General features: G+C 45.6%; 1 long non-coding RNA gene across 2 annotated transcripts; it reads right to left on the bottom strand.

The window, feature by feature from the left end:
• Positions 1-7,908: 7,908 nt before the first annotated feature.
• On the bottom strand, positions 7,909-13,777 carry LOC106696250. 2 transcript variants are annotated; one of them, XR_002828086.1, is made up of 5 exons: positions 13,081-13,777; positions 12,760-12,860; positions 11,534-11,640; positions 10,867-10,905; positions 7,909-8,597 (listed from the first exon to the last, which is right to left on the bottom strand). It is a non-coding gene; the product is annotated as an uncharacterized LOC106696250 (long non-coding RNA). The 2 variants fall into 2 exon arrangements; XR_002828085.1 differs by having other exon boundaries at positions 13,358-13,777.
• Positions 13,778-14,931: the final 1,154 nt, after the last annotated feature.

Genomic DNA, 14,931 nt, shown 5'->3' with positions numbered 1-14,931 from the left:
AGGGCACAGCAGGGACCAAGTTCCCGAGATGGGAAACAGCACAGTGCATCGGAAGCAGGCAAGAGACCAAGCAGCCAGGCTGCCCTGGAGGGAGTAAGGAGAGCCTAGCCAGCTGGCCTGTGAGCTGGGTTCTCCATCCTCCCAGAGACAAGACAGTCCCAGCCAACAAGCCCCCCAGTCCCAGAATGAGGGGCTTCACCTGCCTTCTAAGCCAGAGGCAGTGGCCCAGGGGACTTGGGCCACAGAGGTCTTGAAGGACCCACCCCCCAACCTCTTGGGGGCCCCAGCTAGTCATGCAGGGGTCCTCTCACTGGACCCCCTTCTTAGGTGGACAAATGGAAATCACTGCACTAACTGGCGCCTGGATGTTCCCAGGCCTGGCCTGGAATCCTGCCGCCAGCACAAGCCAGCCGCGGACTTCTGCCCTGTGGAGCCTCGGTTTCCTCATCTGTAAAATGGGACAGCTCTGCCTTTCGAGTCGTCTTGATAACGTGGTTAGCACAGGGTGTGGCACTCGGTAGGGGCCTAATCAGGGTTATTACATTAAATTACCACGATTAGAAACAGCCTAGGGGCTGCACATTCCCGCAGCCTCAGCGGACTGAGCCCCGTGAGGGTGGCGGGGAACTTGTCTCCTTGCCAGCGGTTCCCCAGGCAACCCGCGTACCAGGAACCAGATGCTGAATGAATGAATCAATGAAAATAAATGAACTAAGGCGCAAGAGAATGACCAGCTCCCGCCCCAGGCAAGGACATTCAGCTCAGGGGTCCTGCTTCTCGGGTGCCGGGGCCTGGGATTCCGCTGCTCCGCCTCCGGGCAACACTCGGATGTGCTGCTGTGCGCCTCCGTTTCTCCCTCTGTAAGCCCGAGGTAAATAAGGGCAGCCTCCGAAGTTGGAGGGAATTTCCTGGCAGCCATGGGTGCACAATCCTCTTGCGCCGAGGCCAAATGCACTCCCCACCCCCGTTCTGCCCCCAAGACATATTTTTAAAATATTATTTACAGTTGCTATCCAGTAAAGGATACATTTCAAATGTATCTTGATTAGACGATCATGTGCGTAACAAAAGTTCCTTTCCTTGAAAATGTCTGCAGAAGTTCAGAACACATAATAACCACTTTACGGTAACACTGATACTCTTTCTGTATTCCAGCTTTTGCCTGCTTCTTTTTTAAGAGACAAAGAGTATCCATCTCCTCAATTTCCCTAGCTTTCAGGCCACTTGACAATAGCAGAATGCAAATTACTCAATAACTACATATTTAAGTAACCACTGTATAATAGGAGGTTAGTAGAGGTGTCCTGGGAAAAAACCCCAACTCAATGACCCTGGGCAAGATGTGTATTCTCCCCATTCAGAGTCTCCCAGCCCTATCTGTCCCCACCTGCCAAGCCAACTTCCATCTCTTTGTCTGCCCCGGAACACCCACTCCAGGAATCTGTCGCTTGCAGAGCTACCAATCAGAATCGGTGCCTCGCTCAAAATTCCGCAAGGACTTCTCTATCAGTTAAGATTTGCATTTGGCAGCTAGTAACAGAGCCCAGAAATAATAGCGGCTTAAACAAGATAAAAGTTTAGTTTTCTTTTCTGTAAAGGAACTCTGGAGATAAGCGATGCAGAGCTGGTGTGGCATCGCCTATAGTTCCTGTATCTTTCTGCTCCACAATGCACCTTCTGTCCTCGGAACAAAGGATGCCTCCTCAGGTTGCATCCATCTTACCCACCTTCTAGGCAGCCAGAAAGGGACAGACAGGCAGATGTCAAACTTGTTAGCAAATGCCTTCAGGGCCTAACACGGGCTAGCATACTTCATGAGCACTCCTTAATAATTGCCAGATCCACGAATGAATTCATTCTGAAGTAGGGCAGTTTATCTTTTACGAAACTTTACTTAATCTTAACAGTATACTCAGGGCATCATATTAGAAACTAGGGTATAATTGGGAACTCTTAAAAGGACACCCTGTTTTAGAATCCTATATAATAAAATCCTAATATGCAAATCAACTGAACGGGGGAACGACCGGCAGAACGATCAGTCACTATGATGTGCACTGACCACCAGGGGGCAGACGCTCAACACAGGAGCTGCCCCCTGGTGTTCAGTGCCCTCCCACAGGGGGAGCGCCACTCAGCCAGAAGGCGGACTCACAGCTGGCGAGCGCAGCGGCAGTGGCGAGAACCTCTCCCGCCGCCTCCGCTGCAGGTGGACGGTAAGGAGTGAGGAGTCCCGGACTGCGAGAGCCCCAGACTGCGAGAGGCATGTCTGACTGCCGGCTTAGGCCCGATCCTCCCGCTGGCAGGCGGACATCCCCCAAGGGGTCCCAGATTGTGAAAGGGCGCAGGCCAGCCTGAGGGATTCCCCCCACCCCAAACCCAGTGCACAAATTTCGTGCACCTGGCCTCTAGTATCTATGTAATCAGCTTGCCACAGTGCTTAAAATCCCCGGAGTTAAAGATTTATTCTTTGGGATTAAGAAAGAGGTACTGTATTTTTTGTAAAAGGCACTGTATTATGCTGGGGGAGCAGGGAGAGTTCAATATGTATAAGGCAACTTCTAACATATACAAATGTAAGGTGTGTGCCAAGCCAGCTCAGCCAAGGGTTCCGCAAGCCTGAGGTAGGGCGGTGAAGGATGAAGAAATGACAGACAAAGAGAATAACTGGGCTAGGTGGATCTTCCTGTGTCTGGCTGAGGCCACAGAGAGAGATCCAGAGGCAAGCTGAGCCTTTATTTTATAGTCAGAGGTAAACAAAGTAGTGGTCACCATAGTTACAGTGTTGTTGTGAGTTTCACTTGTTTTGGCAGCACTTGCTGCACCTCCCTCAGCCCATTAGCTACCTAGGTAAGATCTAGAGAGGTCATAAGGTCAAGCCTAATTATGCTAAGAGGACCATGCCCTCTAAGCTGGGACTTGTTTGTGGCTTTGCCAACAGGTCCCTCCGAGGCTTAACCTTATAGCCATGCCCTACAAAAGTGTACACAAAAAATAACACAATCAGCAGTGTAGAAATGTCAAGATTAATAGGCAGTTCAGAAGATAGAAGTCTATGGGCAACTTTTGGTAAATGTGTGAGTCAAGTGATTTGTTAGTGCCCTAACAAGGCCCAAACAGAATAAGTTTAGGAGAGGGAGGAAAAGCTGCCTGGACTGGTCAGAGAAGCTCCTGGGGGCGCCCTAATGGGCCCCGGTTGCCTGTGTGCCGCAGTTTGGGGTGGAAGGCTTAGAAAAGGAGTGGCAGGCAACTGGAGAAGAGGAGCAGAAAGTATAAGGAAAACCATCTGTTGCACAATGCAGACCAAGGACAGCGTGGGTGTCATACAGGAAGTGTTACATCAAGAATCGGGGAGCTGCCCACTAGATGGATAACCTTGGGCACCTGACCTCCCTGGGCCTCCTCTTCCTTAAAGGAGAGGTTGGTGGTCCCTTAACAGCATTAAAATGATCATCCCTGGACACTAATTCCTCATGCGTTGGCCAGTCCGGAAGAGGCTGCTGAGTGGAGGAGAATGGATATTTAAGGTGTAAGAGGCGTGAGACACGGGAAGACAGGACGTGGGAGCCACTGTGTGGAAACAACCTGCCAAGCCAAAGCGGCCTCTCGCCGGCTCCGCCACAGAGCGCAGGAGGTGTTATTGTAGAAGCACATTTAGGACTTACTCTGGGGAGCCTGGGGAAGGCCTCTTCTCACGAGAAGGAGTTGCAGCATATTCCAGAGTAAAAACATAATAAAATAGTGAGCATACACATAACTATTATTTTTACACATATTAAATACTTTCCAGAGAAAGATGTTCTTAAGATTATGAAGTGAGAGGAAAAGCAAGAAACAGAATAAAGGTACGTAAAGTGCTTGGCCCGCAGCCTGGCCCATAGTTTGGGGTGGAAGGTGGCAGGCAACTGGCCAGTGATGGTTTGTTAACCATCACTGTTAACAAATGAAAGGCCTCAGGGAGACCTTCCCTTTCTCCCACTACATAGCCACCTTCACATTCTCACTTGTTGTGTCTCCCATTCACCCACTCTCCTTCACGTGGTGCCTCCTCATCCCCATGGCTGAACACATCCATCAGAAGACATTAATGGGATTCACAGCTCTCCTCAGGTATCTAACCCCAACCCTGGGCCCCAAGCCTGGGTATTTAGCTGAGGGTATGTTAGAGATAAGCAGGTAAGTTCCCCCCTTCTCACCTTCCATCAGCAGTATTCTCTTTTTTTTAATTATTTTTTTATTGGTTAAGGTATTACATATGTGTCCTTATCCCCCCATCGCCCCCCCCACCCACCTCCACTCATGCCCTCATCCCCCTGGTGTCTGTGTCCATTGGTTAGGCTTATATGCATGCATACAAGTCCTTTGGTTGATCTCTCCCTCTTACCCCCACCGCCCCTGCCTTCCCTCTGAGGTTTGACAGACTGATCAATGCTTCTCTGTCTCTGGATCTGTTTTTGTTCATCCGTTTATGTTGTTCATTATATTCCACAAATGAGTGAGATCATGTGATATTTATCTTTGTCTGACTGGCTTATTTCGCTTAGCATAATGCACTCCAGGTCCATCCATGCTGTTGCAAATGGTAGGAGTACCTTCCTTTTTACAGCAGCGTAGTATTCCATTGTGTAGATGTACCAGTTTTAGCAGTACTCTCTTTTAAGTGAAGACTTATTTTATTTGTTTTAATGGTGGAGGGGAGGAAGGGAGATTAATGGCAGAAGAAAGGAAACAGAGAAGATAAAATTCAGGAGTTATTTCAGGTCTGGATTTGTCTTGGGGCTGATATTTAAAGCTATAATTTTTTAGTCCAGCAGGCATGGCTCAAGGGTTTGAGTGTCGACTTATAAACCAGGAGGTCACAGTTCGATTCCCTGTAAGGGCCGGGGTTCCAGGCTCTATCCCCAGTGAGGGGGTGTGCAGGAGGCAGCCTGTCAATGATTCTCTCTCCTCATTGATGTTTCTATCTCTCTCTCCCTCTTCCTTCCTCTCTGAAATCGAAAATATTTTTTAAAAATAACGCTATAATTTTTTAGAAATATAAAAAACTAAGACTTTTCCTAAAGACAGAAACTACTGTGATTGGGGCTTGGAATCACAGGTCACTTGGATTAGATTCAAAGAACCTGAGTTGATAGCTGAGGAAATGAACAAACAGCGAGCCATGGGTGTTCTAACACCTACCTGTAAAAACTTCAAAGAGGGCTTCTTGGTGGTGACAGACCAACTCTAGGGCATTATACCAGTGTAGCCAGCAGAGGTCTCTCTTTTACTAATCTTCAATTAAAACAACACAAGCCCAGCCAGCTTGGCTCAATGGTTGAGTGTTGACCTATGAACCAGGAGGTCATGGTTTGATTCTGTCAGGGCACATGCCTGAGTTGTGGGCTCTATCCCCAGTGTTTCTATCTCTCTCTCCCTCGCCCTTCCTCTCTGAACTCAATAAAGATATATATTTTAAAATAATTAAATAATAATTTTTTTTAAAAAAGTCCCTGTGGGTTCATTTTTATTATCTCTCTTTCTGACGTCTCTTTCCAAAACCAAGTAAATAGTTAATCCTTTGGCCAAAGTATTAGTAAACACTGAATCCAGAGGCTCAGTAAAATGAAGATTAAAATGCTGAGCTATTTTTGAAGAAAACGATGCCGTATTCACCCCTAAGCTGTTCACATGCTTAGAAAATGCACACCAATTGTATTGGCAGAGGACTAAACATGGGCGAGCTTCTAAATGACAAGCAATGGGCTCATTATGGCAATGAAAATAGACTGCAAGCTAAACAAGGGCAGGGTGGAGCAGAAGGGGTGAGACGGGCTTGTTCCGCCCTCCAGTTCAGCAGACCGACACCCGCCATGGTGCTTGCATGGGTCCTCCTTCAAAACTTGAGATATATCACTTGTGACCAGTATCTGTTCTGATGGTCCCAGGACTTCACGTCCCCCTCACTTACTGAAAAACCATGTGCCCAGAGCTTTAAAACATTTTTATATTGTGTATGTGTGTGAAGAATAACGGTGCCAGCCTGCACTTTCTTTCCCGCATCCTATGGGAACGATCCCAATGCGGTACTAAGGGTTTTGACTAGAATAAGACGCAATGAGGAAATAAGCAAGTTTAATGGAAGCTGCTCAAGTCACTCTCTTCAGTCATCCGATGGCTTCCCACTGCTCTTGAAGTCAAGTCCGAAATTCCTAACATGGCTTAAAGAGCCCATCGCCATCCGGACTTTCCCAGCACTCCATTCACATCGCCCGTGCCTGCTGCCCTTGGTTCATGGCATCCCAGCCATAAGCACCTTCTTTCACTTCCCCCAAGTCCTTCCCTGACTTGGGCCTTGGACGGTGCTCTGCTTGGATCACTCTTCTTCCCCTCCTGCCTCCAACTGGTTAACTCCTGCTCAGCCTCCATGTCTCAGCTCAAAGGTCATTGCCTTAGGAGGGACTTGCGAGCCCCCATCACTAGATGAGGCCCTTGTTCCAAACCCTTATAGCATCCACTACGGAGCAACCGCTACAACACAGGGGACTTTCAGAAAGCCGCAGAAGGCACTGCGTGGGGGGTGGATTTTTAAAGACTTGTTTCTTTTGGATAAACATGGCTGGCCTGGGGAGAGCTTGGATTCCCGCCCGTGCTGGCGCCCTCCGCTGGACACCTTTGTAGGAGCACAGAGCAGAGGCTCTGAGGTCCCTTCATGGCACTTACCCTTCAGAACACTCACCTAAATCCCACTAAATGGCTGATTCCCTGTCCATCTCTTCCAACACCCGGGAGCTCCACGGGGTAGGGCTCCCGTCTGTCATGTTGAAGACAGCGAGCCTGGCCCGTAGCAGGGACTCCATGAGTCTTCATGCAACAATGAAGCAGTGTTTATTCCCACTAAGCAACCATGAAGTTATACTTTCACATGCTTTTTTTTTCTAGGGAGATCATAAAAGTTCACTCTTCAGCCTACACTATTGTACTGTCATCTTCCCCTGACTCCTGTGAGTACACAATTTGCGGCCAAAAATCAGTAATCTAGCTTCCCCTGGAAAAAAACCTGATCCATAGGGATGGACTGCGTGATCTTGACTAGGAAACAAATCACAGGATTGGAAGCCAAAAGGAACCTATAAATCACCTTGCTTAACTTCCTCACTTTACAGGAAATCAAGGATTAGAATTTTCTCATTTGCAAAATGAAAGTGGATGCAGTGATCTCCCATCCTCCGTATTCTGAGATTCTACAGTTCGCCCAGGCCCGGCCCACGGAGAGTGACAGCTCCAGACCGGCCTGCTAACTTGAAATTTAAAACGATCTCCCCAGCACTATGCCCTAAGTAACTAAACTGCAGGCAGGGAGTTGAGCCGTTGAATTCCAGGCAGAATCCTGGTGTGCCAAATGCCAAAGATCAAGGAATGTGAGGTTTGGGATAATGTTACCATCAGGATCCCATGTGGCAAAAAGATGGAATAGGCTCAATTTTCCATGGCTTGTTAAGATAGCCCTGAGTTAATGGGATGATATTTATGCCCTTAATTTATGTGCCCTGGAAGCAAAACCATATACCAAAACACACAACACTCCTCATAATTCATGTAGGGATTTAATGATATCTGAAACTAAATAGACAGAAAAATTCAGTTTAGGAAGGAAAATTAATTATGGAAATGCCTTGTTCTGTGCTAATATCTGAGAAGAGAGACTACAAGGAGAAACTTGGTCTCCATTCAAGAATTTTAAGGGTAATTATTTTTAAATTTGAAATATCTTTATGGCTTTTCCCTGTTAAAATCCATTATTAAAATATACAACCAATACCTAAATAAAGAAAATGAAAGCATACACATGTGAATTTTAAATTTTTTTATTACAAAAAATGGGGTCATACCATTTTTTATTTATTTTTTTTACAAAAAATGGGGTCATACCATAAATATTGTTCTATACCTGGTTTAATATTATGGACAACTTTTATATTAATATAAATAAAGCTACCTGGATGTTTTAATGGTTGCAACCACATAATCAATCCTTTAATCCTATATCTAAGGGGATGTTGTTCGGTTATTTATTTTGTTTCTTTTTAAAGTCTAATATGTAACTTCACAATGATCATGCTGGTAAATACATCTTTAGTCACATATCTGACCATTTCCCAAAAGTAAATTTGTAGAAAGGAACTACTGAATCCAAGTGTAAAATCACAGTACATAAAAGGCATTATGTATGTGTGGTTCTAACCTAACACCATTTACTCCATCATATACGCTGACGTTTCATATTAATCATATAATAAATTCTGCTTGAAGCTTTAAGGGAATAAAGAACTTGAAGGAAAAACCAGAATCAAGCGATGATTTCAGAGACTCCGATTATTGGCTAATATACATGCATTAAACACAGGAATGGACGAGACGTGTCGAGAAAGGTCACTGTACTTGCTTTAAGAGGCTGATTCGGGGGATTTCTAAGGGCAAAGTAAGGTGATGCCGGTAAGCCAAAGATTACACGGTTTGAATGAGAGAGATTTTACCCTGAACTTGAAAGGTAGTCTTGGCTTCCACACACGCAAACTCCTTGCTTCTCTGGTCAACGAAGCTGGGGAAAACTCAGCCTTGGGTCGAAGGGAGGGAAGCAAAAGTTAAACTATCAAGGAAGGATAAACGCCACCTTTGCAGCTGAGTGGCACTAACTGCAACTCTTTACTTAAATTTATGCATTCTCTATATAATTTATGTCCCAACAGTCTCAAACTATAAATGTTTTCACATTTTAGAAGCCTTTTGTATTTCCTTTTCTGAAAACCGTGTTCATAGCCTTTGCTTATTTTTCTATTGGTTTGTTTGCTTTTTCTCATGTATTTATAGACACTATCAGGGAAATTAGCCTTTTGATGTATGGATTGCAAACATTTTCCATTGTCTGTGTATGGGTGTGTTACTGATTAGTACCACAAACAAATCCATACCAGTTTCTCTCTAAGATAATTAGAGATGACCCTAAACTCAACAAATAACCTTTTTCTTTTTAAGCTTTTCAAAATATCGTGGTGAAATATGACATACAATGTACCATTCTGATCGATGTTTCTCTCTCATCGATGTTTCTAACTCTCTATCCCTCTCCCTTCTTCTCTGTAAAAAAATTCAATAAAATATATGTTTAAAAATGAGAAAACATATTTACAAGGTTAATAGAGTGCTGGTTGTGGTGACTTGAGAATCCAAAATAAGAACTGGACATCTGTTAATTATATTGTTTATGAATACATAATGGCTATGTAGTATACGTATACCAGGTACTATGCTAAGTACTGCACATACATCATCTTACTGAATAGTTTAATAACCCTATGGGAGAACTGTAAACAGCTCATTACATAGCCACAGAAACAGAAACTTTAGAAGGTGGAGTAACTGGCAACAAGTTTCACAGGCGGTGCGTCAGGTAACTGGGACTCAAACCCAAGCAGACTCTCCCAGAGCCTGAAGTCAAACACTGCACCAGTGTCTGTCTCCCAGAGGATGGGACCAGAACGCTGTGCAAAATTCACTTAGCTAGAACATGGGTGACCTTTAAAATATTTTAGCGGTTTTATTTACTTACTTACTATTGTAGTTAGTTACACATAACAACATAAAATTTACCACTTTAAATATTTTTTAACTATACAGCTCAGTGGCATTAAGTATACTCACACAACCCCTATCTCACTTTTTTCACTCTACTATGGCAGGTTTTGTCATGCAAAACATTTTTATTTTTATGTCATCAAATTATCAATATTACATTTTATGAATTTTATGCTTTGTGTCATACTTAAACCTTCCCCACTCTGAGATTATATATTTTTTAATCCTCTGAGGTTTCTTCTGGTATGTCCATGGCTTCGTTTTTTTAATTTTAAATTTGTTTGTTATTGTTGTTAATCCTCACTCGAGGATATTTTTTCCATTGATTTTTAGGGAGAGTGGAAGTGAGAGGGAAAGACAGAGAGAAACATCGATGTGAGAGAAACACATCAATTGGCTGCCTCCTGCACAAGCCCTGACCAGGGCCCCGGCCTGGGAGGAGGCTGCAACCAAAGTACGTGCCCTTGACCAGAATCGTACCTGTGACCTTTAGTCCACAGGCTGATGCTCTATCCACTGAGCAAAACCGGCTAGCACTTAATTTTAATTTTTTTACACTTCACTTAAATTCTTCAGGAATTTATGCTGGTATAAAGCGTGAAATAAAAATTTCACTTTATTTTTTTAACTAGAGGCCCAATGCACAAAGATTCGTGCAAGAATGGGCCTTCCTTCCCCTGGCTGCCGGCACTGCCTTCACTCCAGCCAGGAGCCGCCCTTCCGCCTTCCCACACTGCCCAGAGGCCCAGAGCAGCTGGGGCTGTGTGGAATGCCCCTGTTGTCACCCGCCCGGGCCACTCGTAGCCTACTTATGCAAATTAACCCACCATCTTTGTTGGGTTAATTTGCATACTCACTCCTGATTGGCTGGTGGGTGTCGCAAAGGTACAGTCAATTTGTATCTTTCTCTTCTATTAGTGTAGATGCCAATAGGGATTACGGTATATTTGTGGCTAAATTCATTTTAAATTCATATGTGGAAGCAAGGCCAGCAAAAGAAGCCAGGAAATTTCTGAAAAGGGTCTAGTTGGGGTGTGGAGGATTAGTGCTACCAGAAATTAAAACATATTCTAAATTTATAGTAATTAAAATAATTTGGCTCTGAGTGCTGAAACTGATAGAACAATGGAACAAAATTGGATGACTAGATCTTATCAGAATTTAGTGTAAAGGTATAAATTTAATTGAAAAGGTATTAATTTACTCCCATCTTTATGATGTTGAGTATTCCTATCCAAAAATATGACTCACCTTTTCATTTGTTCGTGTCTTCTCTTACCGCCGTCCTGTCTGTTGAACAGTGGTAGTGAAAAGTTACTTGTGGAAGTTTTGTTTGGGGTCTACATTTTTTCCAGAGTCATTCCTAACATATTGGACTTCCCAATCTCTCTCTTTAAAAAATGTGGAAAGCTGTGATCAAATCTGATTTAATTAGACATATCTGTACCATATTTCCATGGTCTGGGCTCAAAGCCAATGCTGTGTTAAAGATTAAATGGTAGGTGTTAGATGTTGGTAACATTTCTTTTTAAAGGTTCCAATGGCTGAGTTTGGGCCTTGATTTAACTTCAGAAGTTAGGATGGCAGCTGGAAGTTACCACCTACTCAGTATTACCAGCCACCAAACTCAAAGATGGGGGCTTCATGTTACCATGGGTGTTGTTCTAGAACAGCAATGTCCAACAATATAATGCTAGTCACATCTGTAAATTAAAATTGTCTAGTAACCACCCTAAAAAATAGTAAAAATGAAGATGAAATTAAATTTAATATTTTTATTTAACCTAATAATTCAAAAGTTTGACCATTTTAACGTGTAATCGATATAGAAATTATTGCCCGGCTGGTGTGGCTCAATGGTTGAGTGTCCACCTATGAACTAGGAGGTCAAGGTTCAGTTCCCAGTCTGGGCACATACCTGGGTTTCGGGCTTGATCCTCAGGGTGGGGACGTGTAGGCGGCAGGTGATTAATGATTCCTTCTCATTATTGATGTTTCTATCTCTCTCTCCCTCTCCCTTCCTCTCTGAAATCAATATTTTTTTAAAAATTATTGAGATATTTAACATATTTTTCATACTAATTCTGGAAACCTGGTGTATATTTCACACTTTCAGCAATTCTCAGTTTGGACTAACTACATTCAAGTGCTCAATAGCCACATATGGTTTCTGGCTACCATATTGGACAATTCGACTCTAGAAAATGGTCATGAGCAAGGAAAATTGCTTAATTTAATAGAAATCCAGAAATTCCAATGTTGGAAATATAGTATCTCAAGGGTCTGGAATAGACTTTAAAAATCACAAATCTAGCCCTGACCGGTTTGGCTCAGTGGATAGAGCGTCGGCCTGCGGACTGAAGGGTCCTGGGTTCGATTCCGGCCAAGGGCATGTACCTTGGTTGCGGGCACATCCCCAGTTGGGGGTATGCAAGAGGCAGCTGATCGATGTTTCTCTCTCATCGATGTTTCTAACTCTCTATCCCTCTCCCTTCCTCTCTGTAAAAAATCAATAAAATATATTTTTTTAAAAAATCACAAATCTAAACATTCATTTGATAGTCAAATCTTTTCTACAATGTCCCTAATCCAGGGTCACTTAGACTAGTGCTTGACTCACACTTCCAGGGATGATGAATTCACTGAGGCTAGCCAGTCTATTTGGGGGCAATTTTAGCTCAAAAATTCCTTGCCAAGGGCACAAGCAGGTTGGCATATGGTGGTCTGAGCAGCTTCGTTGGGTTGGGCTTACCTTAAGGGGTTGGTTAATTGGGCTAGGAAGTATAGGGGGAATTAAGAACTACAAAATAGATGGGGTGGTTTGAATAGGAACTGTTAGACTAAAGGCTGGGCTGAAATTCTGGTTCAAATTGTCAACTACATTGTAACAAGAGTAACAGATAAAACTCCCTCCTCCTCCCCCCCCCCAAAAAAAAACAAAACAAAACAAAACAAAACAAAACACTCATATGCTTATATGCCAACTTCACTAATCTGGAGATAAACTGATTTGGAGAATAATTTAAATTGTGATAAACTTAAAAATTTTTCACCATAAAGTAAAACATAGTTGGTTTATAATTAACGAAGGATATATGTAGTAGACCTGTTTTACAAATAACATTATCCGAAATCTTAACGTACTTCATCAAAAGAATTAACTTTCAGATCCACTAGTCAAAGGCACTTTCAAAATCATTCCTTCTTTGGGTTTTGTTTCAGCCTTCTCCTTCCATAAAAATACTCTGGAAATGAGAGACAGACAACTTTTTTTAAAAAATTCAGTAAAAATGACACCGACTTCCAGACTTATGTGATCCCTGACTTGGTGGCTCCTGAAATAACACTTTCCCCCCTGTATTTGCATTTCTTCTATTTTTTTTTTTCTTCTTTCTTTTCCCCCTTGGTAGTGAGGTGATCTTTTCCGGGCCGCCTTCACCCTCCCGCCTTCCCTAATTCTTCTACCTTTCCACGCAGGGGAAGGTGCATCCTCGCCTGGAGCTCCTGCCGGCGCCTCCCCAGTATCTCCGGCCCCGCGGCCGGCGAAATGCGCACCCTGGACATCCATTAACGTTTATACTACATCCCTGGCCCCGCCGAAGCGTCTCCCGGTTGGTGACGGCGGCCCCACGCACCCCACCCGTCTGTACGCTGTCAACCGCACTTTGGGGGAAATTTTTGGAACAGAAGCTCCACCTATCCTCTTCCTTCCCGCTTCCACAAAACCAGCTAAACACCTCACCTGGGGCCGCTGCAGCGGTTTTGGCACACGATCTGGAGAACTGTATTTTTCACAAGAAAACAAGCATCCCAGAAAAAAAAAATTCAAACTGCACTCAGCGGCCAATGGGGAAGAAGCGGGCGGGGGCGGAGGAAGCGCGCGGCGGGCGGGGCGCGCGGGGGCTGGTACCGCAGGGGATGCGTAAAAACACGGCGGGCGCCCGGTTTGGGGTGGTTGTTTTTTTTCCTCCAAAACCAGCTCGAGCGCGAGACTCCGCCTGTAGCTGCAGCCTCTCGGATCCACCTTAAATCTTCAGCGGACTCGGCGCAGGGGTCAGTGGGCGCAGCCAATGCCAATCAAGTTTACAACCACCAGCACCGGAGGGGAAAAAAAAAAAAGGAGAGGAAAAAAACAATCTTCAAGTTCTCCAGTCCACACACAGTCACACCGACGCACGCACACACACAAGCACACAAAAGGAAGGAGGGGGTGGGAGTACAGGCGCGCGCGCGCGCGAGGGAGAGGAAATGTTTGCAAAATGCTCGCTGGAGGCTCGGTGCCCGTGGCGCGAGCGCTCGGGGAATGCGCGCGGGAAGCGCGGCCCGGCCCGAGCGCCATGATGGTGGCCGCGGGTTGGAGCCCTTTTTCTTGCGGGGGAGCTGCAGTGATGCAATCCCCCGGACCGGACTCGGCTGCGCGCCTTCTCCCTGCTTTTCCTTCGCGTTCCTTTCGAGGCGCCTCGACGTTTCGCGCCCAACACGCAGAGTTCTTTTTGTATCTTTTACTTTCCGATTCCTCCCTACTCTGTGCCCCCACGCGAGATGGAGTTGGTACGCGGGTGGGGGACACACACAGACGAGTTTACGTGTAAACATTACACTTTCGGTTCTGCGGGCTCCGAGGCTGACCCCACCCACCCCACCCCACCCCCACGAGAGCCCCGGTTGTTGACCAGGTCCCCGAGTTCTGTCCCCGCCCCGGGTGGTGGTTCTATAATGATCGTGGGCCCTCTTCTCCCCCACCCCCGCCTCGCTGGCAGTATTTTTACCTTCAATTTGCCCGGGAGGGAAGGGGGACTGAGCGTAGGGTGTGGCTCAGGTGAAAGAGATGGCAGATTTTAAAAAGTTAGTACTCTGAGAAACAGATCGGAGAGCCTAGACGAGCTTTTAAAACATCCTTTTCCACCTAAAAAAGCTTCTGAAGAGCAAGTATCGACGCTAGTGATGATGCAGATGAAATGGCGAAGGCAGCGTTCCAAGACTGCCAGGAAAGGTCGCTGCGCGCGGCCAGGGCGGGGGGGCGCACCGCGGCCAGAAAGGCCATCGGCCCCGCTCCCTGTTTTATTTCCTCGGTCCCTTCCGTCCCCCAATCGTAACCTCTGCTAGTGCTTCCCTGTCCCAGCTCTCTTGCTATGAAGCTGGGGATGCGACAGAGGACTTTCGCCAAGCGGATGGAAGGGAGGCAGCGACCCCGGCGAGCGGCGGTGGCGCTCGGCCCTCGGGTGCGCCCCTACGGCCCTCCTGGCTGCCGGCGAGCCGGGAAGCCTTTCGAAAAGCGCGGGGCTGCGGGTCATTGGAGCCCGGGGGGGGGGGGGT

Source organism: Myotis lucifugus, unplaced genomic scaffold (assembly GCF_000147115.1).
Source record: "Myotis lucifugus unplaced genomic scaffold, Myoluc2.0 scaffold_10, whole genome shotgun sequence".
Lineage (NCBI taxonomy): Eukaryota > Metazoa > Chordata > Mammalia > Chiroptera > Vespertilionidae > Myotis > Myotis lucifugus.
Note: the sequence above shows the minus strand (reverse complement) of the source record. Positions and strands in the feature narration are given on the sequence as shown.